Here is a 15269-nt window from a genome sequence, read left to right as displayed (position 1 = left end):
AGTACTATTCCATTGTATATATGTACCACATCTTCCTTATCCATTCATCTGTCGATGGGCATTTAGGTTGCTTCCATGTCCTGGCTATTGTAAATAGTACTGCAATGAACATTGGGATACATGTGTCTTTTTGAATTATGGTTTTCTCTGGGTATATGCCCAGTAGTGGGATTGCTGGGTCATATGGTAATTCTATTTCTAGTTTTTTAAGGAACCTCCATACTGTTCTCCATAGTGGCTGTATCAATTTACATCCCCACCAACAGTGTAAGAGGGTTCCCTTTTCTCCACACCCTCTCCAGCATTTGTTGTTTGTAGATTTTCTGATGATGCCCATTCTAACTGGTGTGAGGTGATATCTCATTGTAGTTTTGACTTGCATTTCTCCAATAATTAGTGATGTTGAGCAGCTTTTCATGTGCTTCTTGGCCATCTGTATATCTTCTTTGGAGAAATGTCTACTTAGGACTTCTGCCCAGTTTTGGATTGGCTTGTTTGTTTTTTTAATATTGAGCTGCATGGGCTGTTTATATATTTTGGGGATTAATCCTTTGTCTGTTGATTCGTTTGCAAATATTTTCTCCCATTCGGAGGGTTGTCTTTTCGTCCTGTTTATGGTTTCCTTTGCTTCGCAAAAGCTTTGAAGTTTCATTAGGTCCCATTTGTTTATTTTTGTTTTTATTTCCATTACTCTAGGAGGTGGATCAAAAAAGATCCTGCTGTGATTTATGCTAAAGGGTGTTCTTCCTATGTTTTCCTCTAAGAGTTTTATAGTGTCCGGTCTTACATTTAGGTCTCTAATCCATTTTGAGTTTATTTTTGTGTATGGTGTTAGAGAGTGTTCTAATTTCATTCTTTTACATGTAGCTGTCCAGTTTTCCCAGCACCACTTATGGAAAAGACTGTCTTTTCTCCATTGTATATCCTTGCCTCCTTTGTCATAGATTAGTTGACCATATGTGCGTGGGTTTATCTCTGGGCTTTCTATCCTGTTCCATTGATCTATATTTCTGTTTTTGTGCTAGTACCATATTGTCTTGATTACTGTAGCTTTGTAGTATAGTCTGAAGTCAGGGAGTCTGATTCCTCCAGCTCCATTTTATTCCCTCAAGACTGCTTCTGCTATTCGGGGTCTTTTGTGTCTCCATGCAAATTTTAAGATTTTTTGTTCTAGTTCCGTAAAAAATGCCATTGGTAATTTGATAGGGATTGCATTGAATCTGTAGATTGCTTTGGGTAGTATAGTCATTTTCACAATATTGATTTTTCCAATCCAAGAACATGGTATATCTCTCCATCTGTTGGTATCTCCTTTAATTTCTTTCATCAGTGTCTTATAGTTTTCTGCATAGAGGTCTTTTATCTCCCTAGGTAGGTTTATTCCTAGGTATTTTATTCTTTTTGTTGCAATGGTAAATGGGAGTGTTTCATTAATTTCTCTTTCAGATTTCTCATCATTAGTGTATAGGAATGCAAGAGATTTCTGTGCATTAATTTTGTATCCTGCAAGTTTACCAAATTCATTGATTTGCTCTAGTAGTTTTCTGGTGGCATCTTTAGGATTCTCTATGTATAGTATCATGTCATCTGCAAACAGTGACAGTTTTAATTCTTCTTTTCCAATTTGTATTCCTTTTATTTGGTTTTCTTCTCTGATTGCTGTGGCTAGGAGTTCCAAAACTATGTTGAATAATAGCAGTGAGAGTGGACATCCTTGTCTTGTTCCTGACCTTAGAGGAAATGCTTTCAGTTTTTCACCATTGAGAATGATGTTTGCTGTGGGTTTCTTGTATATGGCCTTTATTACGTTCAGGCAGGTTCCCTCTATGCCCACTTTCTGGAGAGTTTTTATCATAAATGGGTGTTGAATTTTGTCAAAAGCTTTTTCTGCATCTATTGAGATGATCATATGTTTTTCATTCTTCAATTTGTTAATATGGTGTATCACATTGATTGATTTGCATATATTGAAGAATCCTTTTACCCCTGGGATAAATCCCACTTGATCATGGTGTATGATCCTTTTAATGTGTTGTTGGATTCTGTTTGCTAGCATTTTGTGGAGGATTTTTACATCTATAGTCATCAGTGATATTGGTCTGTAATTTTCTCTTTTTGAAGTATCTTTGTCTGGTTTTGGTATCAGCATGATGCTCTCCTCATAGAATGAGTTTGGGAGTGTTCCTTCCTCTGCAATTTTCTGGAAGAGTTTGAGAAGGATGGGTGTTAGCTCTTCTCTAAATGTTTGATAGAATTCACCTGTGAAGCCATCTGGTCCTGGACTTTTGTTTGTTGGAAGATTTTTAATCACAGTTTCAATTTCATTATTTGTGGTTGGTCTGTTCATATTTTCTATTTCTTCCTGGTTCAGTCTTGGAGGGTTATACCTTTCTAAGAATTTGTCCATTTCTTCCAGGTTGTCTATTTTATTGGCATAGAGTTGCTTGTAGTAGTCTCTTAGGATGCTTTGTATTTCTGTGGTGTCTATTGCAACTTCTCCTTTTTCATTTCCAATTTCACTGATTTGAGTCCTCTCCCTCTTTTTCTTGATGAGTCTGGCTAATGCTTTATCAATTTTGTTTATCTTCTCAAAGAACCAGCTTTTAGTTTTATTGATCTTTGCTATTATTTTCTTTGTTTCTATTTCATTTGTTTCTGCCCTGATCTTTATGTTTTCTTTCCTTCTGCTAACTTGGGTTTTGTTTTTTCTTCTTTCTCTAGTTCTTCAGGTGTAAGGTTAGATTTTTTTTTTGAGATGTTTGTTGTTTCTTGAGGTAGGACTGTATTGCTATAAACTTCCCTCTTAGAACTGCTTTTGCTGCATCCCATAGGTTTTGGATCATCGTGTTTTCATTGTCATTTGTCTCTAGGTATTTTTTTATTTTCTCTTTGATATCTTCAGCGATCTCTCGGTTACTTAGTCACATATTGTTTAGCCTCTATGTGTTTGTGTTTTTTATGTTTTTCCCCTGTAATTAATTTCTAATCTCATATCATTGTGGTCAGAAAAGAGGCTTGATATGATTTTAATTGTCTTAAATTTACTGAGGCTTGATTTGTGACCCAAGATGTGATCTATCCTGGTGAATGTTCCGTGCGCACTTGAGAAGAAAGTGTAATCTACTGTTTTTTGATGAAAAGTCCTATAAATATCAATTAAATCTATCTGGCCTATTGTGTCATTTAAAGCTTGTGTTTCCTTATTAATTTTTTGTTTGGATAATCTGTCCATTGGTGTGGTGTAAGTGGGGTGTTAAAGTCCCCCACTATTATTGTGTTACTGTCAATTTCGTCTTTTAGAGCTGTTAGCAGTTGCCTTATGTATTGAAGTGCTCCTATGTTGGGTGCATATATATTTATAATTGTTAAATCTTCTCTTGGATTGATCCCTTGATCATTACTTAGTGCCCTTCCTTGTCTCTTGTAACATTCTTTATTTTAAAGTCTATTTTATCTGATATGAGTATTGCTACTCCAGCTTTCTTTTGATTTCCATTTGCATGGAATATCTTTTTCCATTCCCTTACTTTCAGTTTGTATGTATCCCTAGGTCTGAAGTGGGTCTCTTGTAGACAGCATATATATGGGTCTTGTTTTTGTGTCCATTCAGCGAGCCTGGCCTGTGTCTTTTGGTTGGAGCATGTAATCCATTCACGTTTAAGGTAATTATCAATATGTATTTTCCTATGACCATTTTCTTAATTGTTTTGGGTTTGTCTTTGTAGGTCCTTTTCTTCTCTTGCGTTTCCCACTTAGAGAAGTTCCTTTAGCATTTGTTATAGAGCTGGTTTGGTGGTGCTGAATTCTTTAAAATCTTTTGCTTGTCTGTAAAGCTTTTGATTTCTCCAACGAATCTGAATTAAATCCTTGCTGGGTGGAGTAATCTTGGTTGTAGGTTCTTCCCTTTCATCACTTTAAATATGTCATGCCACTCCCTTCTGGCCTGTAGAGTTTCTGCTGAGCTCTTAACCTTATGGGAGTTCCCTTGTATGTTATTTGCCGTTTTTCCCTTGCTGCTTTCAATAATTTTTCTCTTTTAATTTTTGCCAATTTGATTACTATGTGTCTCGGCGTGTTTCTCCTTGGGTTTATCCTGCCTGGGACTGTGCTTCCTGGACTTGGGTGGCTATTTCCTTTTCCATGTTAGGGAAGTTTTCGACTATAAACTCTTCAAATATTTTCTTGGTCCCTTCTCTCTCTCTTCTCCTTCTGGGACCCCTATAATGCGAATGTTGTTGTGTTTAATGTTGTCCCAGAGGTCTCTTAGGCTGTCTTCATTTCTTTTCATTCTTTTTTCTTTATTCTGTTCTGCAGCAGTGAATTCCACCATTCTGTCTTCCAAGTCACTTATTCGTTCTTCTGCCTCAGTTATTCTGCTATTGATTCCTTCTAGTGTATTTTTCATTTCAGTTATTGTATTGTTCATCTCTGTTTGTTTGTTCTTTAATTCTTTTAGGTCTTTGTTAAACATTTCTTGTGTCTTTGCCTCCATTGTTTTTCCGAGGTCCTGGATCATCTTCACTATCATTATTCTGAATTCTTTTTCTGGAAGGTTGTCTATCTCCACTTCATTTAGTTGTTTTTCTGGGGTTTTATCTTGTTCCTTCATCTGGTACATAGCCCTCTGCCTTTTCATCTTGTCTATCTTTCTTTGAATGTGGTTTTTGTTCCACAGGCTGCAGGATTGTAGTTCTTCTTGCTTCTGCTGTCTGCCCTCTGGTGGATGAGGCTATCTAAGAGGCTTGTGCAAGCTTCCTAATGGGAGGGACTGGTGGTGGGTAGAGGTGGCTGTTGCTCTGGTGGGCAGAGCTCAGTAAACTTTAATCCGCTTGGCTGCTGATGGGTGGGGCTGGGTTCCCTCCCTGTTGGTTGTTTGGCCTGAGGCGACCCAACACTGGAGCCTATGGGCTCTTTGGTGGGGCTTATGGTGGACTCTGGGAAGGCTCACACCAAGGAGTACTTCCCAGAACTTCTGCTGCCAGTGTCCTTGGCCTCATGTTGAGACACAGTCACCCCCCACCTCTGCAGGAGACCCTCCAACACTAGCAGGTAGGTCTGGTTCAGTCTGCTCTGGGGGTCACTGCTCCTTCCCCTGGGTCCTGATGTGCACACTACTTTGTGTGTGCCCTCCAAGAGTGGAGTCTCTGTTTCCCCCAGTCCTGTCAAAGTCCTGCAATCAGATCCCACTAGCCTTCAAAGTCTGATTCTCTAGGAATTCCTCCTCCCATTGCCAGACCCCCAGGTTGGGAAGCGTGACATGGGGCTCGGAACATTCACTCAAGTGGGTGGACTTCTGTGGTATAAGTGTTCTCCAGTTTGTGAGTCATCCACCTAGCAGTTATGGGATTTGATTTTATTGTGATTGCGCCCCTCCTACTGTCTCATTGTGACTTCTCCTTTGTCTTTGGATGTGGGGTATCTTTTTTGGTGAGTTCCAGTGTCTTCCTGTTGTTGACTGTTCAGCAGTTAGTTGTGATTTTGGTGCTCTTGCAAGAGGGAGTGAGCGCATGTCCTCCTACTCTGCTATCTTAAACCAATCTAATTCAATTACTAATTGAACATAAATTTAACCAGAACAGCAATGACTCGTGCTAGTATATTGGTTGATGAGTTTCTGAAATCTCATACTTTTTATTCTTAGAAAGCACCACCAAGCTTATGTTAAAGGGAGAGTGATGCCAAAAGAGAGAGAAAGAGACTGAGAAATGTTTCCTGGGTAGTTACTAAGCCTGAGGCCTCATTCTAGCTGGGTGCTGAGTCCACAGGCCCAGGGATGGGCAAGACAGAACCAGGGTACGAAGCCATCACAGGTGTGGGAAGGCAGGGAGGATACTGCCTGAGTTTGAGGCAAAGAACTCTCAGGAGGAACTGCTGAGTGGAAGCGAGAAGGATTAGCCCACTGTTTTAAACCTCTCTCTTCCGGCCAGCTGGAATAGGAGCCTTCCAGGCTTTTGGAGTAAGAAAATTTCTGGTTTGAGGAATATGCCATCAGGGACCCTGTGAAGGGCCTTCTGAAAAAGTACGGTCGGAGCAAACAACCTGCTGACTGTTGAGAGCTGAATTTCAAATGCAGGAATTTCTGAAAGAAAAATAGTCTTAGAGCTACATAAATGGTTTCCAAACACTCAGAGACACAGCAGAAAGGGCAATAGAAACCACACGAGGCCAAACAATTTTGACCAACTATTATAAAATCTGTTCTCTTTTTCTGCATCCCTTGGTCCACCCTCCTCCCCCCACCCCCTGCCCCCAGTAACCAAAAGAAGCAGGACGGTTCATTGAAGCTGTGCAGGAATTTCCACAAAACGCTGAGGAAGGTGGTATATTTAATAATGAGACTCTCTGACCGAATCAATGGCCTCCATCTGGGAAATACACCCTAGAGAGAGAGGAATTCGTGGTCTCTTGTGAAGGCAGGCACTCAATGGGTATATATTTAACTCGTAAACGTGGAAGGTGTGTCCCGTAAGCCAGCTCCTAAGTGAGTCCTAAAGGCCCAAAAAGGTGCCCGCATAGCAATTACTCACCACGTGTTTTGTCATCCAGTGGTCTGTGAATGGAAAGAAACTTCACTTGCACCTGGACAAAGAATCACTGGGGCATCCATCACTGTGTACTCACATCACATGCTCAGAAGCCACCTGGAGGTTAACTGTTTTCACAGACAGGAAAATACAGTTTTGTGAGCCACATCTGAGGAACTGATGCAGGAGGGCAGGCTTGAGGATAAATTTGAAATGCACAGGCAGATCATGGTTTTTCCACACCTGTTTTCTTTGCATTTAATGTATCCCTACTGGTGACCTGTGTTGGATTCCTGCATTTCAGACTGCGGATGTATAATTCTACCAGTGGGAAATAAGGTTCTCGTGGTCCTATTAGGGAAAGCCAAATTGCTTCATCCCCAGAAGCCAAAGGATTTCACTGGTGAGCAGTGGGGAGCCTATAGAAAGCTGTAATTTGCAATCTGAGTCTAATTTCAAACCTCTTCTAAAAAAATAGACATTAGTATATTGAAGAAACTCTGTATTACTAGCTAGCTTCCTCCTCAATTCTTTAGAATTCATGGGTAATCGATTTCTTGAGGAAAGTTAATTGGAGCTTAATCATTGCTTTCCATATCCTTTGATTTTTGCAGGTACTGACCGTGGTAAATATGATGTGCAGAGCCATTGTGCATATTAGGAGACAAGTCATCACATTATCCAAAGGCATGAATGCCTTTCATGTTTTACCAGCTGAAGAAAACAATTTTGCCTTTTAATAAAAGTGAAAAATCTGTGTGAATTCAGCCTTAAAATAGCCTGGAAGGAGAGTGCAGTACCAGCGTGAGGCTGAACGTAGGGGTCCCAGGGATGGAGAGAGCAAGGATGCAACGAAAGGCCACACAGACCCAGGCTTTGGCTCTGCTCACGGGCACCCAACCCTCCTGCAGCCGAGTTAAGGAGGGGGCTGCGGTCCCCAGCTTCTCTACCACGACCAGTGACCAGCGCACAGAGGAGGAAGGAAACTGACCAGGGAAATTCACAGCAGAGGCACATGCTCTGAGACTTGCAAGGCGCTCCGTGGGCCAGAGGAGACAGGAATATTAGTAGACAGACAAACACCCCTCCTTCCAGCGTGGAGCTTGGAAACAAAGGTACGGGGCAGCCCCCCTCTAGAGGAAAGCGGCGAACAATACTAATACCCCTTTGATTTCTGGAGCTCTTCAAAAATGATGAGAACCGGCCAAGTTGTGCTTTTCCTCCCATCGCTTCTTTGCAGCCTCTGCTGAAAGTAAAAGCTAAAAAGTTGAGAAATGATTGCAAGTTGAACTGAACGAGGTACCAGCTTCTGCTCGGCTCTGGGTCACTAAAGCCTGAAGGACATGCCCTGGTGGGGGAATTGGGGGTGGGGGACCAGTGCAGATACCATGTTTTGGGGGGTGGGTTCTTTAAGAAGAAGACCCGTTTATGAAATCAATAATAGGTGTGAATGTGTACAATTATTCAGAACGAGAAATCACAGAGAATTATGTATTTTTAAAAGTTGAGAAATACTTCCCCTCCTAGGGCCTGCCATTTCTCATTTCAAATACTGCACTAATCCTGTTCTGTTTTCACCACCACCAGAGAGATGCTGTCAGGACCAGCTACATAACTTGGGGGGGGGGGAGGGGCGGGGGTAAAATGAAAATCCATGACCCCTTGGTCAAAAATTAAGGATTTCAAGATGGTGACAGCAGGGCATTAAACCCGGCACCGGACTCTTCTGAGTGCAGGGCCTTATGTGGCTTCACAGGCTGTGTGCTCACCAAGCCCGTCCTAACAGCACTGCAGAATATAGAAATATAATACATTTTTATTAATCATGGACCCACATCTACGATACAGTTTCCCTACATTTTTTGGCTGCAAACTCTTTCATTGCCACTTCATGTGATGACTGTTTTGTAACATCATTTTTTGTTTTGTTTCATTAAAAATTTTTTTTATTAAAGTATAGTTGATTTACAATCTTGTTTAGTTTCAGGTGTACAGCAAAGTGATTCAGCTATACATATATATGTATATACATATTTATATTTATATATATACATAATCTTTTTCAGATTCTTTTCCGTTATAGGTTATTACAAAATATTGTGTATAGTTCACTGTGCTATACAGTAGATTCTTCTTGGTTATCTATTATATATATAGTAGTGTGTATACATTAATCCCAAACTCCTAATATATCCCTCCTCCCCCTTTCCCTTTTGGTAACCATAAGTGTGTTTTCTATGTCTGTGGGTCTATTTCTGTTTTGTAAATAAAGTTTATTACTACCCAAGGCAATCTACAGATTCAGTGCAATCCCTATCAAATTACCAATGACATTTTTCACAGACCTAGAACAAAATATATTTAAATTTGTATGGAAACACAAAAGATCCTGAATAGCCAAAGCAACCTTGAGGAAGAAAAACAAAGCTGGAGGAATCAGGTTCCCTGACTCAGACTATACTACAAAGCTACAGTAATCAAAACAGCATGGTACTGGCACAAAACCAGAAATATAGATCAATGGGACAGGATAGAAAGCCCAGAAATAAACCCATGCACCTATGGTCAATTAATTTATGGCAAAAAAGGTAAGAATATACAATGGTGAAAAGACAGTAAAACTGGAGAGCTATATGTAAAAGAATGAAATTAGGACATTCTCTAATAGCATATACAAAAACAAACTCAAAATGGATTAAAGACCTAAATTTAAGACTGACTACTATAAAACTCCTAGAGGAAAACATAGGCAGGACACCTTTTGACATAAATTGCAGCAATATCTTTTAGGATCCATGTTCTAAAGTAATGGAAATAAAAACAAAAATAAACAAATGGTACCTAATTAAACATAAAAGCTTTTGCACAGCAAAGGAAACCATAAACAACATGAAAAGACAACCCACAGAATGGAGGGAAATATTTGCAAATGATGCAAATGACAAGGGATTAATTTCCAAAATATACAAACAGCCGATACAACTCAATATCAAAAAAATAACCTCAATCTAAAAATGGGCAGAAGATCTAAATAGACATTTCTCCAAAGAAGACATACAGAGGGCCAACAGGCACATGAGAAGATGCTCAGCATCACTAACTATTAGAGAAATGCAAATCAAAACTACAATGAGGTATCACCTCACACCGACCAGAATGGCCATGATGAAAAAGTCTACAAACAATAAATGCTAGAGAGGGTGTGGAGAAAAGGGAACCCTTCTACACTGTTGGTGGGACTGTAAACTGGTATAGCCACTATGGAGCACAGTATGGAGGTTCCTCAAAAAACTAAAAATAGAGTTGCCATATGATCCAACAGTCCCACTCCTGGGCATATATCCTGAGAAAACCATAATTCAAAAAGATACATGCAACCCAATGTTCACATCAGCACTATTTACAATAGTCAGGACATGGAAGCAACATAAATGTCCATTGACAGGTGAATGGATAAAGAAGATGTGGTACATATATACAATGGAATACTACTCAGCCATAAAAGAATGAAATTATGCCATTTGCAGCAACATGGATGGACCTAGAGATTATCATACTAAGTGAAATAAGTCAGACAGAGAAAGACAAATATCATATGATATCGCTTTTACATAATATCTTTTGCAATAGGGAGACTTGAAAAATAATTCTGTCTTCCCTTTAGCACATTTGATTGAAATTTGTCTCTTGTTGAATTATTGGCGGCTTAGAAAAAAGTTTCAGCATCACAACTCGTTGTTGTGCATATTTTCAGGGCTGTTGTCAAATTTGGGGAAAGCACTGAGTTTCTTTCTCATAGTAGCTGTGGGATTTGTTTTCCACGGAGAGGCTTCGTGTCACTGGCACGCTTCCAGTGCTAGGCTCTCTAGGACACGATCCCGCAGCAGTGTGACCTCTAGCCTTATTTCCTGCTGTGTTGCTGGGGGAGTGGGCACAGGAGTGGGTGGGGGGAGTGCTTCTTGAGGCCGTTTCTTCACCAGAACAGCTGGCAATAACATGGAAGTGACATCTCAGACAGAACGATTCCCAAACTCAAGTTCCTCTCGGCTGGATTCCAAAGATACCCAACACCAACAGAAAGGAGGGAACATGAGATTGAGTTTGGGGGAGGAGGGATGTCAAGGTGGAAAGAGACAGTGCCCAATGCTGATCAGCATTAAAATCTCTCAGTTTTGCAAATTTAATAATAACAGGTGACATGGAATGGACCTATGCAAGCTTAACCCTCATTAGCTTCTTAGTAAATCAACCTCTGAGAATAAAACACACCACACTGGTATCTGGCGATCTACCCAGCTGGAGCCCAGTATCATGCCAGCCCAGAGCTATGGAGCTGGCTGTGATATAAACGGGGAGAATGGTGGCCATTATCTTTGTTAGAAGACAGGTGATTTTAAATACCACGTGGCAAAGGCTGCTGCTTGGCCAGCCATGGTTTTAAGCACACGTGTCCACTTAGGTAATGAAGCAGACAACAGTGGCCTGATGGACATGATACTTGTTGTACGATGGATGGAAAGAGGTCACCCACTTATTTTAAGTAAATGGCTACTTCTGAACAGATCATTTGGCATCTACTCCTAGAAGAGTGCTTACACAATTATGATAAAAAGTCCTTCCCAGAAAACCAAAGCTCTGTTCTGAAATAAAGCATTTTACCCACTCCTCTAAAGGACCAGGATTATGCTAACCAAGGACTGCTCCTTGGAGAAGACCTAACTGGGCAGTGCTCGCTCTGTGTCACTCAGACCCCAGGTACCCGGCATCCTACGGAACTGAGGAGCAACTGAGCTTCTCAAAGTTGGTTTTACAATCCAGGTTCAAGGGACAAAGCAGGACAACAGGCTATAAAACAAGGGGAAGAGCAGCAATGATACACAGCAGTGTTGATGTGCCTTTAGAGTCTATTTCAGTCCCTCGTGCTCGAGAGAGTGGTGACGTGGACGCCTGAGAAGTGGACGGTCCTCCCAGCTGGCCAGGCTGCAGCCCCGCTTCATACCCTCCTCCCTGACCTCTCACCATCTTTGAGACTGGGGACCTCTTCTCCTTCTTGAACTTTCTTTGGTGGACTTTGCCCACTCCACACCCCCCTTACCTCCCCCTTGGGTGGACTTCCTGCCCCCTCCCCTCCCCCTGTTGTCTCCGGGGCTCTGGCACCCTCTCTCCACCTCAGGGATGCTCTCTGAGGATGCTCTCAGTAGCCTGTATCTCCCTCCCCTTCCTGTCTCACCCGGCTGACCCACTGGCTTCTAAAGCCTCAGCACGCCCAGGTTTTCCTTCTGTTATCACCACCCCAGTCCTCCTAGGCACTTTTTTCAAAGCCTTGGGGTCACCTCTGACTCTTCCAACCTCCACTTCTGAGCTCTCCGCCCCTCTGCCCTTTTCTTTCCATTTCCAATAGCGTCATCTTAGTTTGGGACCACTGATGAACACGATCTCCTAATTACTCTCCCTGCTTCAATCCCCATCCTTTTAATCTATTTAAGATAAAATGATATTACCTTTTAATATCATTAAAAGGGGAGAAGGATTAGAGTCTTAAGAAGAAAGAAGTTATTAAAAAATCATGTCTGAGACTAGAGAGTTAAGTATGAAATTAACACAAGATGATTTCATAGCTGGGCAATGCCGAACACCCCTTTAGGATCTCTAGTTGTAAATTTAAGGTGAGACCGGCCAGCAGGGTTCTGTGATTTTCTCTAGTTGTAAATTAAAAAAAAATGATATTAAATTATCTTAATCTTCTCCATATCTCCTCTAAGTACAATTAGAAGATCACCCTCCCTCCTCAAACCCCTTCCGTGGCTTCCCACTGCCGTCCTTCATCAAGTACAGAGTTCCTTGGGGCAACATTTGGGGCTTCCATGATTTGACTTCAACACATCTTTCCAGCATTATATCGTGTACCCCTTCCCCACTCACCCTTTAATTTCGCAGAGAGGGAGTAAAAGGACAATGTGCAGCATAGAATCTCCATGTGGATAGCTGAGACCTGACCACGTTTTGTCTTTCCTCCAAAGCACCAACAAATGCTTTGCTGAGAGATTTAGTGAGACAGGACAGGTCGCTAGGTTAATGGCTGAGGAACGCACAGGGGCACCAGGCCCATGACGAGCACAGATGCTCTTAAGTGGGACGAGGTGAATACACAGGCTGTCCTTACCCAGGGAATGTAGAAAGCAACTCAGCTGGTGCAGGCAGACTTTACCAACATCCCTCAGCACCATTCTTGGAACACCCAAATCACATCAAAATTATTATTAGTGGACTGACAATTTCTGCCTTTCTTTATGAAAGGCAGGGAAATGCTGCAGTATACCTACTCTGACATGCTTTCCCTAGGTCTCCTTTTATCTCTTTCTTTGCACTGATATTTTATGTCATCCTTTGTGAAAAGCTAATTTTAAGGCAGTTTTCTCCACATTGCTTTTTCTCAGAAGGAGATCTGATCTTCTGAGGTCATAAAAGGAAGTGAGGAAAATGCATTAGGCAAAACCAAGGCTAGGATATTAGGAGAAAGCGGCACTGTGATAAACCATAGGCAAAAATCACTTTCCTTAAATTATTTTCTTTGTTAACTCATTGGAAGAAGAGATATGATAAGGCAATATATATTCTTATTCTTAAATACCCAAGTCCTATTTTTCTTTACCTATTTTTCTTTACATTTGTCATGAACTTTACTTCTAACACACATATGTTGAACTTATATCTGTCCCCTGACCCCATCATACACATATATGCACATATATTCACACCATATTTGAAGGAATAAGATGAATGAGGTGAGCATTTAAAGCTCATTTACAATCTATTGATACATATTCTTAATTGACAAATGAATCCTCTTATGTCAATTATATTGGCTTTGAACAAAAGTAAAAACAGAACAATGGATACATGTTAGAAATGAGGTACATAAAGTTTAAAATTTAGGAGAGAATATTTTGGTGTAGTTTGTATTAAGTCGAATGTTAAGAGATTTTGTCACTTTGAAAAGCCATAGATATGTTTTAAAAATTAAAAAATGTTGTGACTAATTGAATTAAAATAAAGATCATTTAAAAAGTTTGCAGATTTAATCATTTAAACATCTTAAAATACTTTCAAAATTAAAAAGTAGTGCATAATTATCTAGCCTTTTTAAGCAAAGAAAATTAGTTTACCAACATTAATTATGTTTCCTACTGACATTAGAAGTAAATTAAGAATATTATTAAATTGGTTTTACAAATGGCTCAGTTGAGACAGAGAAATATCAAGTGAATTTCCCAAAGTTATAGTCAAGCCAGTGGAAATTGAAACCTGTGGATTTTAATTTATATTTTATGGTTCTAATGATTATTAAAGTGTGTCTTCTTCAAAGTAGACCTGTTAATGACATTAGTTATATAAAAATATTTTTACAAGATTTCTCACTCTTTTGAGAATCATGTTTCTTCTGACTTTTATAAAATGTTAAGAAGAGCACAAGTTAATACAGTTCTCATTCAAAGTAATAAAAATATTTTTAAAATTATTTGGGAACATATAAAATAAAAAATAACTTTTGTGATAAGAATAGAGAATACTGATTGGTATAAGGATGGGTGAAATTTAACACAAACATCAAAGGAAACCATGACCCATGTCCTTTTGATTCCCCCGGTCCCTGTACATCATCAGCTTTGCTTTTCATCCTGGATTTGAGTTTTTTATGGTTTCTGATCACTTGAGGTTTCCTTTCTGTCTTTTTGCCTAAGCTATGCTTCGTGATATTGCTATTATTTTTCAAAGACTTTATTTTTTAGAGCAGCTTTAAGCTTACAACAAAACTGAGATGGAGGTACAGAGATTTCTTGTATACCCCCTTTCCCCCAGACATGCACAGCCTCCCCATTATCAACATCATTCACCAGAATGATACATTTTTTACCAAGGATGAACCTACGCTGACACACTGTAATCACCCAAAGTTCATAGTTTACCTTAGGGTTCCATTAGCACAGTCTCTCATATTGCCAGGAATTTCCTAATTTTTCCATATTTCTTACTTTCTGAACTTGGACAGGAGAAGTAAGCTCTAATCCTTTCCTTGATATTTAGAAATGGAGACCTATAATACCTGGATAAGCCAGAAGTTGAGCCCATACTCTCAGAGCTCATTAGCAGGAAGGTGAAAAGATATGGCAGTTGGAAAAGATTCTGTAACAAAAAAGGGGAGAGGAACTGGATTAGGGGTGTAGGGAACCAGGAAGCTGTGGACATTCCCTCAAGACTAAGCCATTCAGAGCATCCAAGCAGAAACAATGCTTCTCTGAATGTACATGTACATGCACTGATTCCCCATTTTTCTTAGTAATGAACAAAAGGTATCTGATAAGGTAAGGAGGTTGAGTACATCTTATCCATCTTAGATTTCTAACATGTTCAAACTTTCAGAGAAAGACAAATACCATATGATATCACTTATACGTGGACTCTAATATACAACACAAAGGAACCTATTTATGAAGAAGAAACAGACTCACAGACATAGAAAGCAGACTTGTGGTTGCCAATGGGGAGGTGGGGGAGGGATGAATTGGAAGCTTGGGATTAGCAGAGGCAAAATATTATACATAGGATGGATAAACAACAAGGTCCTACTGTATAGTACGGGGAACTATATTCAATATCCTGTAATAAACCATAATGAAAAAGAATGTATATATATGTGTGTGTATATCTATCTATCTATCTATCTATCTATCTATCTATCTATCT

The sequence above is a fragment of the Balaenoptera acutorostrata genome, chromosome 14, assembly GCF_949987535.1.
Source record: "Balaenoptera acutorostrata chromosome 14, mBalAcu1.1, whole genome shotgun sequence".
Lineage (NCBI taxonomy): Eukaryota > Metazoa > Chordata > Mammalia > Artiodactyla > Balaenopteridae > Balaenoptera > Balaenoptera acutorostrata.
The sequence above is the reverse complement of the archived record's forward strand: the minus strand, read 5'-3'. Positions refer to the sequence as shown.